This window comes from Triturus cristatus, chromosome 3_1 (assembly GCF_964204655.1).
Source record: "Triturus cristatus chromosome 3_1, aTriCri1.1, whole genome shotgun sequence".
NCBI lineage: Eukaryota > Metazoa > Chordata > Amphibia > Caudata > Salamandridae > Triturus > Triturus cristatus.
Genome location: NC_140583.1, coordinates 963,159,457 through 963,182,962, shown reverse-complemented (window position 1 = coordinate 963,182,962; position 23,506 = coordinate 963,159,457). Strand labels below are relative to the sequence as shown.

At 43.0% G+C, this 23,506-nt stretch overlaps 1 protein-coding gene and 1 long non-coding RNA gene across 3 annotated transcripts in view; one reads left to right on the top strand and one right to left on the bottom strand.

Annotated features, from left to right (window-relative positions):
* Nucleotides 1–15,412, bottom strand: part of LOC146861325 (uncharacterized) — a 79,260-nt gene extending 63,848 nt beyond the window's left edge. Inside the window, exon 1 of the long non-coding RNA XR_014978947.1 lies at nt 15,140–15,412. This is a non-coding gene — a long non-coding RNA (uncharacterized LOC146861325). The remainder of the gene's footprint in view (nt 1–15,139) is intronic.
* Nucleotides 15,413–15,580: 168 nt separating this feature from the next.
* The window catches only part of LYPD6B (LY6/PLAUR domain containing 6B), a 267,730-nt gene continuing 259,804 nt past the window's right edge, over nt 15,581–23,506 (top strand). The window contains exon 1 of one of the 2 annotated variants that reach the window (XM_085645608.1): nt 15,581–15,692. The gene's annotated coding sequence lies outside the window, so the exon portion shown is untranslated. Of the gene's footprint in view, nt 16,980–23,506 lie in introns of both variants that reach the window. The other variant, XM_085645607.1, reaches the window with a different exon arrangement.

Here is a 23,506-nt window from a genome sequence, read left to right as displayed (position 1 = left end):
TTGCCCACGCGAGTATGTAGACACAATGATTATCACAATGCAGACTCAATAGCCACTGCCTAGCCAAGGCTGTCACCTATGTCCAAATGAAGTGTGTAAGCGATTGAAAAACCATGATCAGTATTCTGTAAACACAAATCCATACTCGTAGTCACCCCAAGATGGCCACCCTCGAAAGCACATCTCTGAGCCAGTTCCCCCTACCGACATCCGCTTCCGCGCACATCACCAAACCATGGACGTCATTTCGTCATTTCTGCTAGGGAGTGAGCTTATACCGGCCAGCAGCCATGAAGTAACTCTCCAGCAGTTACCCGGCGGCTGGGCAGGTTCAAGGCCATTACGAAGGGGCACTATCGCGAGGATCACTCTGCTGACTCCCGACACGAGCAGGTATGTCAGAACACACCAAGTCACTGATGTAGTTGTTTTCCCACAGAGACCCCTCCTCGAGACCGCGGGGGCCTGCCGTTGAGGCACCTCATTCATATGAAGGGGTAATCGTCTTTATTAACGTGGGTGTGTAATGGCATCTCTCCCTACATAGGGAAACCAAGCCACGGGACACTGTGATAACCGATAATGTTTATCGGGACGTAGTGAGAGGTAGTGACCCGTCTTCATGCACAAGGGCCACCGCACCCCGCTTGTTTGTACCGTTTCCACCATAAACCATGCTCATGCTCATCTATTTAACCATTGGTGGCCACCACGACCAGAACAGATGAATCTGAGTCAGTTATATGGTCTTAAGCAAGAGATGTATATTCGACGTGAGGCCGACGCATGCGACCTCTAGATGACCCACAGATATAGACAGATTGCACTGTCTGAATGTGTTCTTGTGGCTGTATGATATAAAGACAACACACTTGCAACCACAATTGTCGCACAAGCTGCATGGTGCGATTGAAACGAAGCTGCTGATATCGAGTTTAGTGTGGATACAACTTTATTCACTGTAAACTCATGGTTGTCTCTATATGTTTGTTTCCTATTTCTGTTGTTGTTTGGTTTTCTTTCCCTCCAGGTAGCAACAGGAACACCATTGAGATGTTCCACTGAGCACTTTCACTCATTCAGAACCTTAATAGAGGTACCATAGGACTATAGTGTGCTTTTTTTCCCTGCTCCTATTTTTATATTTTTATCACACTAATTCACGTGACACGGTCCTGACGAAGCGCACTAGGATCCATTAGGGACCTCTCTTAAGCGCGAAACATGTCGACCAGGTTTCACATTCACAAATACGTACGGGTATTGAGAGCAGCAGAGTAATACCTCGACCTCTACTATATTTGCTAAATAGAGGAGTCTCATTCCCCTAACTTTTAACTTTGACGCCACGGATCTACGAATAAAACTGACTCTAAGGTACCGGCGGGGTAATTTTAACATACACTTGCACCACCTCTTTTTTAGGCCCACACACCCACATGCACAACTGCAGCGTATCCTAAAAGATCTATGACAAAGAGCCCTCTCGCAGGGCCCGTGGAGGACAGCAGCGCCACCCCCACGAGGAGCAACGCCTGATGAGGAAGCATGACACTCCCAAGAGTGTGTGAGGGCACTAATTTCTAAAGGAGAAATTCCCCCTCGTTCATCAGACGGAGAGCACATATAGAGACCATTTTTTCTAAACTCCTGTTTTGTGTAACCCAGTAGGTTACCTATCTCTCTTTTAGGAACAGCTACCAACAAGTGAGTACACAAAATTAGCACAGCCATAGCCAAAGCCGCTGAATGAAATTACACCAAAGTTGGCAGAAAGGTAGATCTTGGTCCAGAAAGCATGCTTTTTGTGATTTGGTGTAAATCTGTTCAGTAGTTTTAGAGAATATAAGGTTCAAAATTCAAGTATATATCATGCCGTCGAGGATCCATGGATCTAAAAGATCAAAAGATTAGATCAGATTGGCTGCCCCCACATCAACAAAGCTGTGACAACAGCCATTTCTGGACTCAGGGACTCAATCCCCTATATTGTAAAAAGATTTAAAAGAATATGGGGGCAGGGTCAGGATACCCTGCCCACATTGGGCAAGGTGGGGGGACTGAGGGATCACCCTGGTGCCAAAAATATTATTTCTTTTTTAATGGGACATAACTGGACCACACATCCACGGAGGATCCCCGATTCGACAATTCCAAGACAGTCCCCAACTTTAAAATAATTTTTTTTAAAGTGTGGATGCCCCGCATGGGCACCAGGGCACCCTTTTTAAAAGTTAAAAATCAGGCTACCTCCAGCACCTACAACGTGTGCTGCCTGAGAATATGGCTGGGGCCAGGGGGACTTTTAAAAAAGTGTGGGTATCCTAGTGTGACTGGGTCACCCAAAATATAAACAAACAATAAAAAAGAATATGACATGAGTGACAGAAGCCACTCACTAATTTTGCCTTATCTGTTTAGGCTTGCTCTTTGCTTTCTCTTGTTCTTGATATTTCACCAGGCGACCTAGTTTGTCACTGTCTCTCTTTTGACCTTTCTCACCTCACCCCCCTCAATTTCAGGCTTTCTCAGACTCACCATTTCCAGACCTTTCCTGAGGAGCACAATCTCTGATACCCACAACATGCTTGTGTCCCAACTCTATAAACAACTCAGAGGTGCTAATGGTGCCCTCAGCTGGCAGTGCTGTGAAGCAATCGCTGCCTCTGCTCATGCTTTCACTATTGAAGCACTGTCAAATGCTCAGCATGGTGCCGCCTCATAATTAGTTCAGCAGGTCTACAGCTCTCCCCATCACCCTGTCTATTGATCTCTTCTGCTTTCTTGTTGCTCTTTGACTCTTTTGCTCTTGTTCTTACTCTCTCTCTCTCTCTTCTGTTTCTCGCTTCTCCTGCCCCAGGGGTCTCTTTCCTACCTCTCTTTCTGTCTCTCCTCCTACCCTATGTTACCTCCTCTTGTAATCTCCTCCCTCACCATGTTGCTCTCCCTCTTTTGCTACCTTTCTCTCTTGATCCTTTTCTTCGTCCTCTCTCTTTTCCTCTCCTCCTCCTAGCCACCCTAGTACTCTGACTTCCACTGTTGGCTCTTTTCCATGTTCGCTTCTCTCTTTCTCCTCTCTTTATTGCTATAATTCAATGCACGTGTGTATGCAAGTATACATGTGTTTTTGTATGGATGTGCGTATGTTTATGTAGTATGTGTGTACACGTATGTGTCTAATTGTGTGTATACATATGTGTTTATGTATGAATGTATGTATAACTGGAATTTTGTGAAATATAATTTAGTTTTAGCGGCAAACAAGGACCCAGCATGATTTGGCTCATAACCTCGAGCCTTGCTCATGGATGGGCGTGTTTTTTTTACAAACAGCTTTTAAAGGGAAAGTGCACGTCGGCTCACAAGGTTAGAAAACCTAGAAGAAATACTACACATTCTACTTAATTCATTCATTTCTCATTATTAAAAAATTCGAAATTAGAATTGAGTTACTGCCAACTCAACAAATAATACAAATGGGATATAGAGCAGCCATTGGATTCACTGATTATTACCACCATTTTACACATGAAAATGTCAAAATGAAAATAAACAAATGAAAATGTAAAATAATTTCACATTATTCTTATATGCTACATGGTGACCAACATTTCCCTTCATACTCTTCACAGATTGTAGCCCTAGTGGGCACTGTAAATCATTCTTATAATCAAGCAAAGGAAGCACTAAACCTCCAGTATTACAAATAAGATTGAGTTGGATGGGTTTATACAGAGAATGTGGCAACAAAATATATAGTCAAAGTGAACTCAAAAATTAAATATAATTAACAATGTTATAAAGCAACACATAAAACCTCATACTGAACTTAAAGACTGGGCAGCTCATCAGGATGAAGATTAATAGCGCGGTTGTATGTCAAACTTCTAAGTGTATGGCTAGTTCCTCACTACTTTCAACTGTTTCCGGAATGATAATGTACTCTGATTCTAATATACATCAACTGAGAGTTGGTCTCTCTCTCGTTAATGTTTTCCTACTTTATCCAGACCAAAGAATGTCCTTCACGTCCATTCCGCCTTGTGTTTGTCTTGGAAATGTTGAGCCACTTGATATTTGGGATTATTGTCAGTGATTACCCTTGTGTGTTCCAAGATATGTTTCTTCACTTGGAAAATAATACTTCCAAAGTATATTTTTGAGCAATGACACTCAATACAGCCAGGGCCGGACTGGAAACAGCAACCAGCCCTGGCAGATTGCTGTTCGACCGGCCCTGTGAGCGGGGGAAGGGTGGTGCTAGCAAGAAGCACCAAACCTGTCACTAGGGGCCTTTATTGCAGCAGTGCTGCAAAACCGGCCCCCAGTGACAAAACCGGCCCCCACGGGCACAAAACCAGCCTCTACCCCTCCGGACCAACAGGGAAATGCCCGGTGTCCGCTACGGCTAGTCCGGCTCTGAATACAGTACACTAAAAGGTTTGTTTTACATGTTATGTGTTTTCTGATTTCATAGGGTTTATTCCAAAATGGGAACGAGTATATAGTTCTTTTATACACAGGAAGAAACCCTTCGGTTCTTCCCTTAGTCAGGTCTGTTGTGTCTCAGTTTGTAGGTGGCTTTGAACTAGCATATCGCTAATGATTTTACTTCTACGATATGTGATACTAGGTTTGTTCCTTATGTGACTCTCAATGGTTTATTCATTTCTTAGGATTGACCAGTTTTCGACTGGTATACCCGCCACCATTTTTGACTCGTTATTGTATGTCATGATGACCCTGACGTTGCTGACACTCTCTTTTTCTTCGTGTGTTGTTGAGAGCGCCCTTTATTCGTTCCCTGGTTCCCTATAATGGTCTTTCTCTGTCTAATGTGGCAATTCTATTTACTGCTTTCTGGAGGATTCTTTTTGGATAGCCTCTAGATCTAAATCGTTCAATAATAGTATCACATGCCTCCATGAATTTCTCTTCATTGCTGCAATTTCTCTTTAGTCTCACTAGCTCACCGTAGAGAATTTTCCATTTCATCTGGCATGGATGGCTACTTAATGCATGTAGCACAGTGTTTCCTGCTGTTTCTTTTCTGAAAAGGGATGTCACTAGATTCGACTGCTTCAATATGAATATCCAGAAAGTTAATTTCATTGTGACTTGCCACCATAATGAACTTTAAATTCATCTTGTTTTCATTCAAACAGTTACAAAAAACGTTTGCTTCTTCACTCTTACCATCCCAGATCTTAAAAACATTGTCTATATAAAAAGCCACAGCATATCCTTCCCCAGATGTTTCTCCATTCTGGGGTCCTTGGACACCTGTTCCTCCCAGCAGCCCACCACCAAATTAGCATAGCTGGTGGTGAAAGAGGTGCCCATGGCTGGCCCTTGTGTCTGTTTGCACAGGTTTTTGTTGAACAAAAAGATGTTTTCATCTAAACATAATCCAATCACCTGTATGATCATTTTGCTATATTAAAACAAAGTTAAAGGCCTGGCTCTAAGAAAGTACTCAACTACTGCTATGCCATCTCGTGTTTAATACTTGTGTACAATGAATGTATGTCTAAGGCTCAGAGAATATAGGTTGGCTCTCATGGAACATGATTGATCCTTTTTTTTTTTAAATCAGCACTGACACAAATATGGGACGGCAGTGTTTTAACTAATAGGAATAAGAAATGATCTATATGTACTGAAGTCCTTTCCAAAAGACTCCCCTCAGCCGATAAATTTGGTGTTCCAGGTGTTTTGTCTCTATTTTTCTGCACATTTGGCAATAGATAAAAAGTTGGAATACCCGGCCCATCCTTTTTACGGAATGATATTCTTCCAACTCCAAGATTACCTAATTCTTCCAAAATGTCAACATCTCATTGTATCTTATAATGAGTTCCTTATGGTAGCCTTTATTTAACATCTTGTATCGACCCTCATCATTCAGTTGTCAATAAGCTTCCTATATATATGGATTCTTGTCCCAAGCACCATATTCTCACCATTGTCAGAAGGTTTGATTAAACAGTCAGTTTTTGCCCCTAGTGTGCGGAGAGTTCTCATTTGGGACCAGGTCGAATTCCAACATTTTTTTCTGTTTTTTATACACATGTCTCCTTAGAAGTTTAAGCTCTGCTTCACTGTTACCTCGTGGAACACATCAATAGCATTGTAGGGAAATGCTGGAATGGATTTTGACTTGGGGTTTAAACTCAGTTTCACTGCTTAAGTTCGTTTTTAAGCCAGTTTCATTCAGAGTGTTAATCATTTCTTTTGTGTCTCTTGTATACATATATATATGAGTTTATTTATTTAAGTATTTATTCTAGGCATTTTTGTCACCATCCGATAACATCATTGCCCTGGCATAATCATATTCACAGTCAGAAATTAAGACATGCATTAGAGTTTATGGCGCACGGATATTTGCACCTTAATCCCTTGATAAAAACATCAAAAATATTTCCCCATTGACCGTATGGACCTTTTTTTGTCGAGTTAAAGTGTTGTAAGGAAGTCAACATCAGAGATACATTTTGAATTTGTGAAGCCAATACGACTCCACAGTGAAGACCAGGAACCAACTAATTCAGAAATAAGGGTTTATATTTTTTTATTTTATTAAACCATCTAGTATATATTCAAAGTAAAAATAAAATCAGAAGATACAGCAATATGGTTTGAAGGCCAAAATGTGCCAATAAATTAAATTGTAATATAACAAGATACAAAATAGTAACTGCCTCAATGCAAAGAAAACCAATTGTTGCAATAAGGTTTTATATAAAGCAACTTCCCTTTTCTAATCTAAACATAGTAGGCGTGGGCGGAATTTGCGAAATTCACTTATGCAAACTATCGCGACAATGTTAAAAATCTCCGCAAACACGTGGAAAAAAAGCGAAGACGCAGAAGTTTTTTTCCCGCCCGTTCACGGTATTTTCTGTGTGATCACGGCTCGCCAACTTACCCATGCGGTTGCTCGCGGGCGCGAGATCTCAATCATCTCATACTCTCGCGGTGCATGATCGCGAGAAGAAAGACGTGATCGCGCGATGAATGACGTGATCACATGACAAATGACGTTAATGCGGGCGCGAACTTTCGCGAGACAGCGCAAATGGCTACCAACAATCCAACATCTCATGGAGAACGCGACCGGATCGAGAAAACTTGTCGGCGAATGCGGGGATTCAGGTAAGGCGATCGCGCGCACGCGAGAATGTATTTTTTTACAGCGCGAGCAAGAAAAAAAATTCCGGTAAGATGCGGATTGCGGAAATTTTGACATTTTCGCACTCTCCGCGGAACGCGAAAATGTCAAATTATCGCAACTTCCGCGAGCGGAACGGAATTTTAGCCCAGGCCTAAAACATAGGTTGAGACCATGATTTGCTAACAGGGATTTCTAGACAGAGAGCATAGAGGTTGTCTGCATAGAATGGAACTTCTGTAAAAGATCAGGGAAACAACGGAAGTGTTCAGCATGAAGCTTTACACTTAGAGAAAGCCCAGCAGAGAGAGATCCGTTCCCTATCAGAGTCAATGTAAAGTTTGCCTTACTAACAATAGAAACACCAATTAAATATCACAGTAGCTTGAAAAACATTCACACCTCTCTTCCACCACCAAAGGCCAACCCAGTTACTGTATGTAAGGGGAGTCGACAAACATCATAATGTTCCCATATCCTTGGCATTTGGTATGCAGCTGGTAGCATTGGGCATTTCATCCTCCTGGAATCCCGCAAACAGAAGGCCTCCTTTCACCAGCATTTCTCCAAGTTTGTTGCCAACTTCCTCCCCAAGTCCTCACTATCAGTCCTCTAACACAAACAATAACCCTTTATCTAGCTAATGAGAAGCATGACAACGCATATGCAAAAGAAAGAGTTAACACATTGCCAGCATTAAAATAAGCATTCTCAATCATGGCCTAATGTCAAGTTAAGTGGAAAATCAAACTGGATTCCTGGTACATCATTATGTATATATAATGGACCAAAGGCTAAACGTGAATATGCAAAGAACATGATTACATTAGCCAATTGATCAACTTAATACACTTATAGAAAAATAATTAGTGGTTGCAATGATTAAACACGATTATTTTGTTTAAATGTAACACACACGTTAATGGAGCTCAGTCACACGTTGAATATAAATGTTGCATATAAATGTATATATGTGATGTATACAGTGTGGAACCTAACTTATGCTGCTTCAGAGAAAAGCCGTTTCCATTGACACCCGAATAGGCCTGGTCTGCAATGGATAAAAACTAAAATGTTTTATTTTCAAATACATTCTGTAAATCAGGTTCTATCCTAATCTGATACACCAGGAAGAGAAACAAAGAAAATTACATTTTGCAATGCAGCCATGTTTTTCAGCGAAATAATGGAAATAGCCATAGAAGTGATTTTCCTCACTCACTTTGCGGAAAGTAATATTTAAACTCACATTTGCTCTGCAGAATTTGCAAGCAAGAATCTTTTACTGCAGAAGTTGTAAAGGGATCAAAATTAAAACATTCATTCAGTGGAATATTCGTGAAATCCGCCTGCTTCAATTGGGGGTATGAAAATGAACTTCTAGTTCTAATAGAAGTAGTTGGATCACCCAGTCTTCCTCCTGCAGAGAAGAACAAGGAAATGCAACTGGTGCCACAGAAAGTAGAAAGTATGATTTGAAAAGACACAAAAAAGTGTGAGTATTACAAATGTGAAACTGTGACTACACAAAGACTAAAGCTGTAAAAAAAATAGGATTGAAACAGTGTAGAAAAGGAAGGAGAGAGTGAGAGAGCTGAGAATGCTCACCATGACACCACAAGACATCACCAAAAGTAGCCAGACATCAGTCAGTACAGTCAGCTTGAAGAATGGCTGGTAAGAAACCCATAGTTCCTGGATTCCTGTGTCCTTGGCCCCTCCCTTCCTGATGTGGACCAATAGATGCTGCATAACCACTTTATGCTAAATTATTGAAAAAGAGATCCTCAATCTGGTCTTCTCAACATCACCATTACCCTGTGTCTCCTGGACCTAGGACTTACCTCACCTGCTTCCAGCAAGGCAGTAGTGATCAAAGAACTGCTACCATTATGCTATCTCTTCCTTGTTCTTTTCGCTATGTTTTATCACTTTGTGCTGGTCTTGTTTTTTCTTGGTTAATGTTTTTTTTTTACCTCTGTATCACTGCAGTATTGTTTAATTCACCTGTGGTCAGCAAGAACTATGGGCCCCAATTAAAGCAGACAGGGTTCTCAGTCACAGGTAGTAGGTCACAAGGCGACGGAGTACCCTGTGAACCAAAGGCTCGTCTGCTTGCTCATTTAGAGTTGGACAGACCTTACATTTTGCATCGATGGAGCCTCTGTTGGCTCTCACTTTAGAAAACTTCATCCAGTGGCCCGATGGAGTATGGACGATCAGAAAAACTGTGAGAGACAGAAAAAAGGCAATGACCCCCACACACTGGGAGAAAGATCTCTGGGTGGAGGGGTCATTCGTTTTTTGGTGTTTCTGAAAACAAACTTCAGCTTTGGGACTTTATTTCAGAAAAAGCAACTCTTTTGTAAAGTTTGGTGACCGCCAGTCACCACTGATGGTGGCCATCAACGAAACGTTTTGTGCATTGAAAGAAAGTGCTGTGACTGCGTCTTTTTTCACTGTACAGACATGACCATTGGGCTATTGGTTATCTATACATTTGACAGACGGTAGTTCTTCTGGGGGACTGACGTATGTCCTCCATCACACTGATGGATGAAGTACCGTGCGTCAAACGCGAAATGAAGGCCGAATGTTACATCATGCAATGATAGATTATTTTAGAAAATCCTCCTATGTAGGGACGGAAAGTGTTGGCTATCCTGATGTACAAGTAGAAGGCTGTCTTCATACTATTACAACTATGTGTACATAGCTCCAAATTGTTTTCTTGTAATTCATTGAACCTTAGACAAATCAATGAATTGTCCTTCCTGGTATATTGAACAAGTAAACTTAGTTGTGTGCTCCATTATTTGTGTTTTCAAAAAGTATCTCTTTCAAGGCTCTCTGTGTCGCAGTTTGGGCCAGCTTTGATGCTGGTCCAATCTTCCTGTAGTTTAAACTCTACACATATTGCCCAAAAAGGACCCTCAGATCCAGATTGCCTGTTCCTCTCAACGTTGATTACTGTGAAGAGACATTAAATAAGACAACAAAGGTGATGAGCAGTGAGAAACAAATTTGGATAAATTGTGCACTCACCCACTGTGCACTGACCCACTGGGTCAGTTTATACTTCTGACACATAACTTGAACCATAAAACACAGAGTAGTGGGGAGTCAAGAATTTGTATACAAATTCACCATACAACAGAAATGATTTTGGAATCAAGTCATTGTATTAGAAATTAACATATGATACACAGGTTTACTATAATTGCCGTCATAGTGGTAAATGTATACATTCTTGTGCTCATATTGTTATAACCCTTGAAAATTAATATAGATACTGAAGTTGCCAAGCTGCCAACAGGTGTTTCGCAGAGTACAAAACCCCTTCTTCAGGGCGAACACACTTCAGAAGGACTATTTGAGCAGTACAAGCCAAAGGAACTCAAAACAATACGCTAATAAATGAATAAAAACTCTTTGATGTTTTGTTCCACAAAATTAATAATCAACCTTAATGATCAAGAGAAAGAATGGCAAGCTGGCTTGATAGGGCCTAATCCATTTGCTATCGAAGAGTCTTTTCCCTTCCCAATTGTACGGTTCATGCCCAAATCCGGGAAGAGTTTTGCTTTGCTTCACAGCGCTGGGCAATCTAAGCCAAATTCTTACTACATTGCGTGAAAGGCAAACAAACAAACAAAAACACGCTAAAAACATAATTTGCAAAAAAAAAAAAACCCTTGACCAACTGGCATAAGTACTTCAGTGTTGCATTGGATATGCTAGAGGACCAAGACATTTGGTCTAGTGGCCTCCTAGTGCCAATAGTCTCTGGACTAATAACCAAACAAGCAAAAGCAATCTCCAGGGAACAGGACGTCCTGGCCATTACGAAATTGGCCTATGGCGGCTGGGCATCCACACTGCATGAACCAGGGCCCTGTTGATTTATCTTTCTCTGCCATTTAGTTTAGCCCTTAAACAGGAGCTAATGAGACTGCAATTTGGCTTAATTATGCTAAAAATGGAGTGGTATGGCCAGAGCCCCCTTGATGAGCATGACAGATGTTGCTGTTTCGGTGCAAAACAATAAGAATCATTAACCCATGTACTTTGCATCTGTGAAACTCTGCTCCATCTGAGGATATTTTAGCTGCATCCATTAATGCATGCCCTAAACATTAGAACCTGTTATGCAGCTGGCGAAGCATGCCTGAAAAGTGAGTCCTCATAGTTGGCAGCTCGATTTCTGAAGTTCCAGAGAGCAGTTTTGGCATCACCAACATGTGCACCCAACACTACACCCTAACAGACTGCTAAAGACATTAAATTCCTTCAATGCTTACCTTCGCTGGTGAACCCATTGCCCTTTACCGTTCTTTATCTTGGCAGCATTAAGACTACTCACCTGGGATAAAACTTGCCCCATGTTTCTGTAATGCTACCTAACAACTGCATTTCCAACTGGGAATAGCTAAGAGACACCGCACATGGATAAACCACCTCTATGAACCCTGGGCTCTTTCCCTCTCTATTTTTAGCTTCATATGAAGACATTTGCACTCATTGAGTCTATGACGTCATGTATCAATTGCATTTCAAGCAGGTCTCTGATAAAAGGTACTGCGAATAGATAAGCCAGGTTTTGAATTTGCAATCGCACTTTAGTCCAGTCTGTCAAGCAGCGCTGTGGGTGGTTATGGTGCCCGCCCGTACCTCATCCAGGGAGAAAATTGCACTTTAGACTTCTCGGCACCATAGTATCTGCACCTTATATTCATGTATTTTAATAAGGCATAGTGACCTTTTTAACCATACTCTCTAAATTGTAGTGATTTTTAAATTACTCTAGTTTTTATGACCCCCACAGACCTTTGTAAGAACTGTTACATTGTTGATATGTAAAGAAACCCCACCTATGGCTCTTGTTTGTAATGATTTTAAATAATCGTACAATAGAGAATGTATTTACTGATTACTTCTTGATTGTGTGTTAGATCACAGTTCCTAGTAAAACCACACAGAAGTCATCGTAGGAAAAAATGTCATACATAAAAAATATCTAATAAGCTCTGAGCTCTGCCTGTTCAAGTTCTGTAGTGCAATCCTAGAACCACTGTCTTAAGAAAATCATACATTTACCAAAATACTCCAAAGGCATCAGATGGTGTCTTCTCTAAGCCAGAATCTGAAAAGTGTTCCTGCATCAAACCTCCTCGCAAATAGCCAAGGTGACAAGCAGGAGGTAGTATGTATTATCAAGTGCAACTCTATCTACGCTACATTCTCTCGAGTCCATGGCATGCCTAAATGCAGCACTAAGTTCACAGTGGCATGACTAGAGCACCCCATATGCCCTCAAATATAACACCCAAAGATTTCCACACCCATAATACTATTAAACATAGGAAAATAGCATGTTACTACGCATGCTATGAAATCGCGTTCTATTACAACGCGGTCGTTACAACGACCGCGTTGTTAGAACACGATACCTTTACATCGCAAGTCATTAGATCGACTTGCTGTAGGGGGCGTGCTGGATTTGGGAATAGTATAATTTACTATTCCAACTCCAGCGTGCGCAACAGTAGGGAAGGTGTTGGAATAGTAAATTATACTGTCCTTAGGATAGTGCGCCCCCAACAGATCATCGATCTACTGACTTGAAATGTAAAGGTATCGTGTTCTAACAATGCGGTCGTTGTAACGACCGCGTTGTAAAAGGAACGCCATGTAATGGCAGCGTTGCAAACGTGGTTTCCCAAACATAGACACTGCACGCCCTATGGTTGTTCTAGTGGGGTGATGGCGCTCTAAGGCAGTAAGCAAATATTATAGGGTGAACTTAGGCGTAAGTGTGGTGCAAAAGGGTAGGGAGAACCACCCCTCTCCCTAGATTGTGGTAAATCACAGACAAAGAACTCCAAGGTCCCCTGCACACACTAGTGGGACATAGATTTAAGTTAGTACAGTAATGAGTGTAGGAAAGAAACAAACACTGTTCATCCACTGCTCTGTGTGGTTCCAGGATTTATGGCCCTTGTTGTATGTTCCTTGGTACAGAGGCTTAGCCTAGCCAACGCGTGTTTCGTCGCTACCATGAAGCACACAGCGGCTTCTTCAGGGCTAAGAAATGTATAAGATACACAATTGTATCAAAGTGGGTATAAGACAATTAATGCCATCGGCAGACACCCATTGTGACAAGTAAAATAAGAGGAAAGCAGCACGGTACACATGATTTCTTAACATATGGGGAAACCCAAGCTGTTATAAACATTATGTCTAACGCGTCAAAGCTTTTTTATATAAAAAGATTCTTTATCAAATGAGGAACTTTGGCTGCACCCTCGTAGGAATTAGGCATAGTTCCCAGGTAGTCTCATGTCATGCGTGACACTTTCATCTGGTGTTGACTTTTTAGCCATTAGAACTTTGAATACTGGATTTTTTCAGCCCACATTTAAAATGTTAAAAATTAAACTACAAGACACGGAATTCAAGGGCTAGGGCTAAAATGCAAGACTAGTTAAAAGTTCCACAAATGATGCCGAGCCATGCTATTCAGCTGTGCACAGGATGGGGGTGTCTGGTGTCAGTCAAAATATGTATTTCATTTTTTTCAAAATAAGCTATTTTTGTACCATTATATTTCCAAATAAGAGTGAATCCTGGGTAATGTTTTTCACAGTCACTGTAGTTGCTATGTCACTCATGTTGACAGAGTACCTAGGCCAAAATTCAGTAAAAAGCATGCACTAATGAGTGATTGTAGGCAGGGCTACTCTGGGCAAATGGGAAATATTCTGTATCACCATATTTACAGATGGTTGCACACTGATGTATTAATTGGCAGTGCATGCAAGAAATTCCATTTTAGGTATTGCACCACAGTGCGAAATTGAGTGAATCCTGCCAGATTTATACGCAAGGTAGTAGACGCAGTCACAACCGGCTACGGTTAAGTCGCTTAAAATGTGTAATTTTGCAGCAGCGGCACGTTATATGTGGAAAATGACAAAATATTCTGCATAACCACTATTTGCAAGTGATTTCATTTTGTACTAGGTCTCAACACAGAGGTCACTCTACATTAGCAGATCTGGCTTTGCATTGAACCCTTATAGTGTTTGGCTGGTCCTGCCCCATTATGCCCCCTTTGCATACATTGAGGGCAGGAACACAAGAAACATGCGATTTTTTTTACATGATTATGGATTCGCCGGATTTGCCACATAATCCATCATTTGCTGCATAATCTGCTGCTTTTAACAAAAAAAACACACAAAAAAACTGTCTCTAGCTAAAACGGATCAATAGTTACTAAAAACGTAGCGACATGTGTTCATACGCAGTGGAATGCCATTCGCAAAGATTAACTGGTCATCTTTCAGTTGCTTATTTTTGTACTTGGTTGTTAAACTGGTACCAATGAGGTGAACTCTTTGCCAAGATAGTATTATCATGTGTAAAAGTAACATAACAATTAAGTAATTATATCAAAAATGTGCTGTATTATATGTCTTTTTTGACGCAAAATGTGGTTTACCCCGCCGCATAATTTGGTGATCTCCTGCCGCATAATTCCAGTAGCCCTGATTATAGGGGGTTTGGAAATCCGTGATGCAAAAGCATTTGGTACTGTTGTCACGTCAAATTTGGCGCAAAAATACCTTTCCTCACAAAAAAATATTTGCTTTGCGTTACGTTCAAAACTTTAGTTAATTTGGGATCATGGTTACAGTTTACCGCTGCTAGAAGACACTAGATTCTCAAATGAGTTCCCAAGAGAGGAGATGAAATGTTCTGGAAATTCTAATTAACTAATTAAATAGTTACTGCTTTGGTTTGACTTCAGGACATTTTGTTAACAATCATCACCGGGGCAGTTGGGACCCACGCGCTAGACTACAGGGCATTTCATGCTGCAGTGAGAATAACACCAAGACGTGGAAAAGTCAACATTTACAGAAAACAACACAATTTAAAAAGTTGAACCAAGCTCACAGAAATGCTGCCAGGGCTCCGCTGACAGCACCCTCCGGCAGCTAAGACGGCAGCGGTGGGGTCAGGCCCCCGCAGCAGAGTGAGTCGGCTGTGGAGTAAATAAAGCGCCACAGGGCTCCTCTCCTGAGGCCCCGCCTCTAAAGGTGCAGTCTGTGTGACCCCGCGGGGAGGGCACGAGAGGCGGCAGATGTCAGGCCCTCTTGTGCCGGACTGTGGGGATATGAGCGTGTGCTGCTGTGCTCGTCCACAGCCAGTCCTCTGAGGCGTGCACAGGTCCGGTCTCTGGAAGAGCGCTGTGCTGTGTATGCTCACAGACCCACAGTGGAACGGACCAGTTTCTGAGGGAGTGCTGTGCCCAGGGTCTGCAGTGTGCCCGCGGTCGGCCGCTGAATCAGAGCTGCTCAGAAATGCTCGATGCGCCTGAGTGAAATCCTGTCTCTGGAAAAGAGCTGCACGTCACTCTCGAGCTGCGGGCTAGACAGTCCATCTCCTGACTGCATGAGGGCGGAACTGCACTCACAAACTCCAACTTGCACAGGACGAGTCTCTCGGGGTGAGCACAGCGTCGTACGCACAGTCTGTGAGCAAAGGGCTGGTCTTTCAAGTAAAGCTGCACTTCACTCCGAGATAGCAGCGTGCACAGAACTGTCTCTGTGGGAGAGATGCGTTGTACTCCCAGACTGTAGCGTGCACCGGACCTCTCTCTCCAGACCTGTGCAGCAGACAGCAGTATGCACGGGACCCGCCCGGGTCGAGATCTGTGCAGCAGACAGTAGTGTGCACGGGACCTGTCCCGGAGGAGAGCTGTGCAACAGACAACAGTGTGAACGAGACCTGTCCGGGGAGAGCTAAGTAGCAGGCAGCAGCGTGCACGGGAGCTGTGCAGCAGACAGTAAGGTGCACGGGACTTGTTTCGGGGGAGGTCTGTTCGGCAGGCGGCAGCGTGCACGGGAGCTGTACAGCAGGCAGTAGAGTGCACGGGACTGGTTTCGGTGAGCTGTGCAGCAAGCGGCAACGTGCACGGTAGCTATCCCGGGGAAGACCTGTGCATCAGACAGCAGCGTGCACGGGAGCTGTACAGCAGACAGCAAAGTGCACGGGACTTGTTTCGGTGGAGGTCTATTCGGCAGGCGGCAGTGTGCACGGGAGCTATCCTGACTGTGAGCTGTGCATCAAGCAGTAGCGCGCACGGGGCCTGTCCCAGGAAGAGCTGTGCAGCAGACAGCAGCGTGCACGGGAGCTGTACAGCAGGAAGTAGAGTGCACGGGACCTGTTTCAGGGGAGAGCTGGGAAGCAGGCGCGGCAACGTGCACGGGAGCTATCCTGACGGAGAGCTGTGCACCAGGCAGTAGCGCGCACGGGGCCTGTCCCGGGAAGAGCTGTGCAGCCGACAGCAGCGTGCACGGGACCTGTCCCGGGAAGAGCTGTGCAGCAGACAGCAGCGTGCACGGGAGCTGTACAGCAGGAAGTAGAGTGCACAGGACCTGTTTCAGGGGAGAGCTGGGCAGCAGGCGCGGCAGCGCGCACGGGACCTGTCCCGGGGAAGAGCTGTGCATCAGACAGCAGCGTGCACGGGAGCTGTACAGCAGGAAGTAGAGTGCACGGGACCTGTTTCAGGGGAGAGCTGGGCAGCAGGCGCGGCAACGTGCACGGGAGCTATCCTGACGGAGAGCTGTGCATCAGGCGGCAGCGCGCACGGGACCTGTCCCAGGGAAGAGCTGTGCAGCAGACAGTAGAGTGCACGGAAGCAGTCCCGGCGGAGAGCTGTACAGCAAGCAGTGATTCCACTCAGCCTACTGCAGGCCATGGACAAGGCTGCTCCGCCGAGCTTGTGCTGACGGTAAGGGTCCTGAGCCAGTGGCCGCTCTGAAAGTTGTCTCCGTCCCGGCCAGCTTCTTGCTGTCGCTGTCCACAGGTCTTTTTGTTCCTCTCCCCCCTCTCTGCATTGCTTCGTTTGTTGTTTCCTGTTAATGAAAACGACACCCGCGCGGACTGTAGCAAGCTTGCATGTTGGCTATCAGTAGGCGCTATGTTCTGAAAGCGTGTACGGTGTCTGTGAGGGGAAACGGTTGCGCTGTTGGAATCTGCGAGGGGTATTGTTTAATCATGTTATCCAAGTCAATCATTTTATCGACCTTGTTAGGATGAGAGGCAGGTTTTCCCGCTGGGCTTCAAACATATGCCTATGGGGGTCAAACATCAATTCCTGAAGTGAATGAATTAATCCAGAGAGCTTCCTGACCCGGGTGTGTTTGTGGTGACGTGACAGTCACCTTACAGTCACAGCCAAAAATCAGGAGACTGAGGGGGAGATTTACTAACATTTTATGCCTGTTTGTGTCACAAAAGTGATGTAAATTGGGGCAAAATCTTTTTTTCCAATTTATTTTCCAGTACTAAACTTGTTTAGCATTGGAAATACCATGAAAGTAACACAAATGCGCTGCTTTGCAGTACTTACCGCCAAGGAGGCACACCATGGGTAGCGCATGCAACCACCCAAGGTGTCTGACACTAAACCCTATTTACTAAATAAAGGAGATTGGGTTTAGCGTCAGAAAACGGCGCCCTTTTGAAGTAGCTGCAACAAAGGAGAAATGCTTTCATTTTTCCTTCCTTTTCCGACTTTGTACCTGTGCTGCACTTTACAGCGCACATACAAAGAGAGAAAAGGGTTCACGGTAATCTAAGCATGGTATTTTGTATGGAAGGCTATCCTTCCAGTACAAAACCTATGCTAGACTCAGCACATGGCACGTGGCAGATGATTTCAGCCCCGGCGCTACGGAAAGGGGAGGAGAATGCCATATTTCTGTAAATATGGCACTCTCCTCGCTCCTTTGCATGCAGCGCAGCATTTGTGGCTGCTGCACTGCGCTGCGTGAGTAAGTGATACATTTGGCCCTAAGATTACGCAGTGCCTTTCAGGAAGCTAGGACTCTAGAAAACTGATCTGTGGTAAGAAGCCCAAGATGTTCAAGTCCGAAATGTGTGCACCATCCTGCCTAGGAGATCCTCATGATCTATCTACGCGTGCTCAGGGGCGCAGCGACCATTGATGCTGCAAGTGCAGTGGCGCCAGGGCCCAATTCCCCGAGGGGCTCATTGAAGCCTGATAATCGCTATATTTTGGAACACCAACATCAGTCAAAGGGGGCCATGTTCCTGGCTTGCACCAGGGCCATAGGCATTCTTGCCATACCACTGCGCGTGCTCATGTTCAGATAACTAATTTCCATTACAATAGTTCACAATATACAGTGCACTAACAACGCACGCTCATCCTGGCTTCAGCTTTGCTTCAGAACTGCAATATGTACTAACAACTTAGAACTCTATTAAAAGTAAATTTAGTTAAAGGCGTTTCACTGTTGAATTGGACAATATCCATGTTCATTGCAAGATTGCTGGGTTGGCCAACGCACCTGCTGCAGGGATCTATATAAATGCCATATCGTCAACAGGAGTTGTCTAATAGACCCCCCTTTTCAACTCAGTGCTGAAATGAGAATTATTGATTCGTGCTATAATAATATCTCTTATTTAACGCCTCAAGATAATCGCATTTTCTATCCTATATGCATACTTTTATTCGGTGTCATCTGCTTAAATGTTCATGAGTTAAGCACATATCTTGATCCTTCAGAATTGGAAGCCAACTAGAGTTCCCGCCTATCAAGACTGGCTCAATTAAATGATCTGAACAAAAAAGTTTGAAGAGGCAATTGCGAAAATAGTGGGGGGCATTTAAAGGTTTGCTGAAGCATGGCAGTTTATGGAGGCAAAAGATGATGCAAATAGTGTAGGGTAGTTGTCAATGTCATGTTTTGTAGGCATTCTTTAGATGGGTATGTATTGTAACACCATATCCTTACAGTTATGATGATTGCTGATGATTGCCAAGCATGTATTTCAGTAGAGCACGATTTTACTCTTGCTAGGTATGATTTTTTATGACATATTCTGTGATTAATTTTGACAGGTGCTATTTTTTTTATAATTGTCAAAAGCAATAGCAAAATAGCTTGTGCTCTCTAGGCATGTTTGCACTTTTTACTTTGCTGCTATATAGGTTAACAATAGGTTTGCACAAAGTCACTGTATTATATAGCAGCGGCGGCTGGCACAGGTAAGAGCGGTAGACCCACTTACCTTGTGCCCGCCTCATCGCCGACTCAGCGATGCGGTGAGCTTAAGGTATGTGGTTTTATTTATCTATTTATTTATTTTTACTTATTCCGTCATCTGTCGACCCCCCCACCCCTCCCCGCCCACTGCCCTACTGTTCTTACCTGTGCCAGCCGCCACTGTTATATAAATGCATATAATACAGACGTTCAGTGAGAAGGTAATATATGTTAACATAGCTGGGTGGCTATTAATGTTATTCTATGTCGCCATTCATATTTTCATATGCACTGGATTTTTATATCTTTAATGTTACTATGGTAACTAAGTATGGTAAAATACAAATGCGCTTTCTGTGGGCGCTTTTTTAAATATAATTTCTGGTGAAAAAAATTGATAGCTGCTATACTATGAATGTTATGAATCTCAAAAGTTGGATATGGATTTTCTATAATAGTTTCCATATCATAGGTATGAATGCTCTTTTTTGTGGTTTGCTACTATATAGTTTAATAGTAAGTAGGAATTTGAGGTTTGCGCAAAGACACTTTACGCTTTATAAGTGTTAAATATTAAGTTTGGTTTTCCTGGAATATCGACTGGTCCTAAATTATGTAAATTAGGTTGAAGAGGCTCGTTGTCTATAAATTATGTATTCCAATGTCATCTTCATATGTATACAATTTCTATACGCATCTGCGCAATAAACAATATTGGGAAAAAAAGAGAGTTGCGCACATACGCAGGGACCATAGTAAGCCAGGCTTCACTCACAAAATGTTATCTCAGATGGACGAGGTTCTAATACTGAGATCATAAACTGTCTCTAGGCCAAAATTACCTGAGTTTCTCTTTCTCTTTAATCTTTTACAAAAACTCGTCATTCTCCATAATTACGATTTGATCACAGCTGCTAAAGCATGAATATAGAAAGGTGACTGTTATCCTAAAAATAATCACGTAGTTTACATAATTATCAAAGAGTGGCGTAACGCAAAATGATGGGGCCCCCCGCAGAATCGGATAAGGGGCCCGAGTCTCCAATATCTCACAAATATTCATAGGCTTTTGGTTTAATGGGGCCCCTTGAAGGATAGGGGGCCCCTGTGCGCCACAGGGGGGGGGGGAGAGCCTGTGTTGCGTTCCTAGTATGAAAGTGTCATTTGCTGCCCCCTCCTCCCCCCACTGCTTAGGAGAAGTGCAGAAGACCCCGAGCCCTGAGAAAGCTCCCTTTCTGCTCCAAATGAATGCGTATTGCTGTTGCTTAAAACTAAGGCTCCCAGTTTTCCATTTTTGCTGATTTTTACAGATAAATACAGACAGAAAACAATGTGCTTCCTGTCTATGTTTATTTTTAAAAGAGGAAACATATTGAAAATGGTGCTTTTTGCGACAGACTCTCTATGCTGTCTTTCATGAAATCGAGGCAAAAACGCAACAGATAGACAGCTTACCGAGTTTAAAAAACAGGATGAGATTTCCTTAAATACAGACATATGTTAACATACATTTATAGTATAATAATATGCACCTATGGGTGTAGATTTTTAATATCTATGTGACTTCTTAATTTGCTAAAACGTGACAGGCATCCATGTAGGAGTGAACATCTGAGAGTTAAATAAATGTAGAAATGTACCTTTTTACGACTCCATTTATTCTCAAAATACAAAATGAATATGGAAAAAGGCCAATAAGATGTCGAGAAATAGATATGGATAAATACAGATGTAAATGTTAAAAAAATAAATACCATAAAACTGGGAGCCCTACTTAAAACCCAGAACTAAATAATATTAGAACATTGGAATGTTGGGAGCTCCATTGAAGACAATGGAGTGCTCCCTGCTTCTACGGGCCGGTAAAGGCCCGCAAAGCAACATTCCAATGTTTTACAAAGGCCTCTCGGAGCTCGAGGGGATTTAAATCCCCTTGAGCTTCGAAAAGCCTTTGTTTTATTTGTTAGAACATTCTGCCCTTTAGTGGCAGAATGTTCTAATAGCCTTATAGCCCTTCGTAGCAGGGCTATACTGGCTATTAAAGTCCCTCACCCCTGTTAAAGTCCCTCGCCTTCGGCTCGGGCCTTTAATAGCTAGTATAGCCCACTACGGTGGGCTATAAGGCTATAGTCTCTCTCTTGCCACTCCTAATTCCCTGTTATAGGGGTGTCGAGACTTGGACTTGTTGAAACCTGCACAGGGGCTGCTAAGCATTACATTAGAATTAATTTGTCACATATTTAGAAGGGAGCTATACCGGGCATGGATCTGAAAAGCTCAGTGTGACTCGTGGCACCTCCAATCAGTTGGACTTCCTAGCCAATAGCACCTCGCATGCTTGGACTTGTAGATCTATAATTACAACGTGAAAACTGAAACCTGGAGTCCTGGATTCATCATGCTGTTACCTAAAAATTCAGTTCATGGTACCAACCATGATGTGGCACAGCGTGGAAACTGTGTGACAAAGCTGAATAAATGGCAGGCAGTCACACTTAGTTTTGCATTTATAGAATTAAACGAATAAGAGTAGTTTGACAAGGCTTAGAAAAAAAAACGGGAATTTGCACAAACATGGAGGTAAGACTATAATTTTGTACTGATTGAGTGGCATGTAATGACTTAAATTGCAGTGTTCGCCAACAGAAAAAACACAGGCAATGATGCACTAAGGGGAATAAAATGCAACATTTACACACGCATGCCAAGAATCACAAAGGTTTAGCGTCGGGTTAGTGTTACGTTTTTGACACACACCTGAGGTTAAACCTGTTTGGGGATTAACAAACCATCGCAAATTGGTATTTGTGTTGGTTTGTATGGAAAAGTAATGCAGATCAGCGCTTAACGCTGCTTTGCATTACTTAGCGTCAAGGGGTCATTAGATGGGCGTTCCCATGCGGCCACCCATGCTTTTTGATGCTAAACGCTGTCTACTAACATTAGTATGGCCGAAACATGTCGACCTTGATAAATAGCAGTTATTTGTTAATACTGCTTTTTGCACTGTTTTTGGTTTTATTTAGAGTGTGAGGCGATATCTTTAATAAACTGTGTTTCTCCCCTTACAACTCTATTTCAAATACTGCACTCACTTTTCTATGCACTGCACGATGTTTCCATGTGATCATTAACTAAAGATACATATGATCGGTTTTTCACTGTCTGGCGCTTCCTCGCTGACTCTTAACGAGAGAGCTTTCCCTTGAAGATAGTCTCTATGATCAAGAGGCATATCATTCGACTGGGTGGATGACCAGATGATAAGATTGATCACGTAGACAATCGATGGGAATCCAAGCTCTGCTCAAGGGTCCTTATGCTTTCACAATATTCTTTTCTTTTTGTTTCTTTACCTCTGTCCCTTGTAGCCCTAGGCACTTGTCGGTACTTTGATGTTAGACCCCCAGTTCATTAGGTTATTGGTATTGTATAGATTGGGGAACAGAACTCTGGCAGGTCGTTAAAACTTTACCTTTGACCCTACTATTCCCTGTGTGGTTAGTTATATACTAACATTAGTAAACAGGGTTTAGCGTAAAAAATTATTATCGCTAAAAAGCAGGCATTAAAAGGAGAAATTAAAACATTTCTGCTTGCTTTGCCGACTTTGCATGTGTGCTGCACTGCACGCATACAAAGAAGGAAAAGGTTTAAACTTGCCTCGCCCTAGTATTTCGTTCAGTAACAGTACCTTTCCTGCACACAACCTACCGTAGACTCAGGCACGCACCCTAGCACTATGGCGCTGAGGTGTGTGCCTGGCGCACGGCAGCACAAATCAGCACCGGCGCTAGGGAGACGGGCGGACAGTGCCACATATCTGTGACTATGGTGCTCTCATGGTCTCTCCCTGTCACGCAACGCAGCGTAGTGCAGCCTTTTTGGGTGGTGCGCTGCAGTGCTGACACCTTTGTGAATCTGGACCACTGTCGGTCATCTGTGGTCAGGTAACTGACTTCTGATAACTGATCCTGCACTGAAGCTTTTTGAAGGCAGGCTGATGTGTGTGCCTGGAGCACTGGTTCATTGCAGGTGCAATAAATGGGGCAGTCCTGGAAAGGAGGAAATATTTTAGTGATTTATGACGGAACCCCTTTCTTTTCTACTCGAAATAATGTTTGGCTGGTTATTTAGTTGCTCTGGAATTTGGAAACCTGGAAGAAGGACGGTATCACGTAAACCGTGCTTGATTTGTAGTGAATAATAATTATAAAATAAAAAACTGAATGCAAGGGTA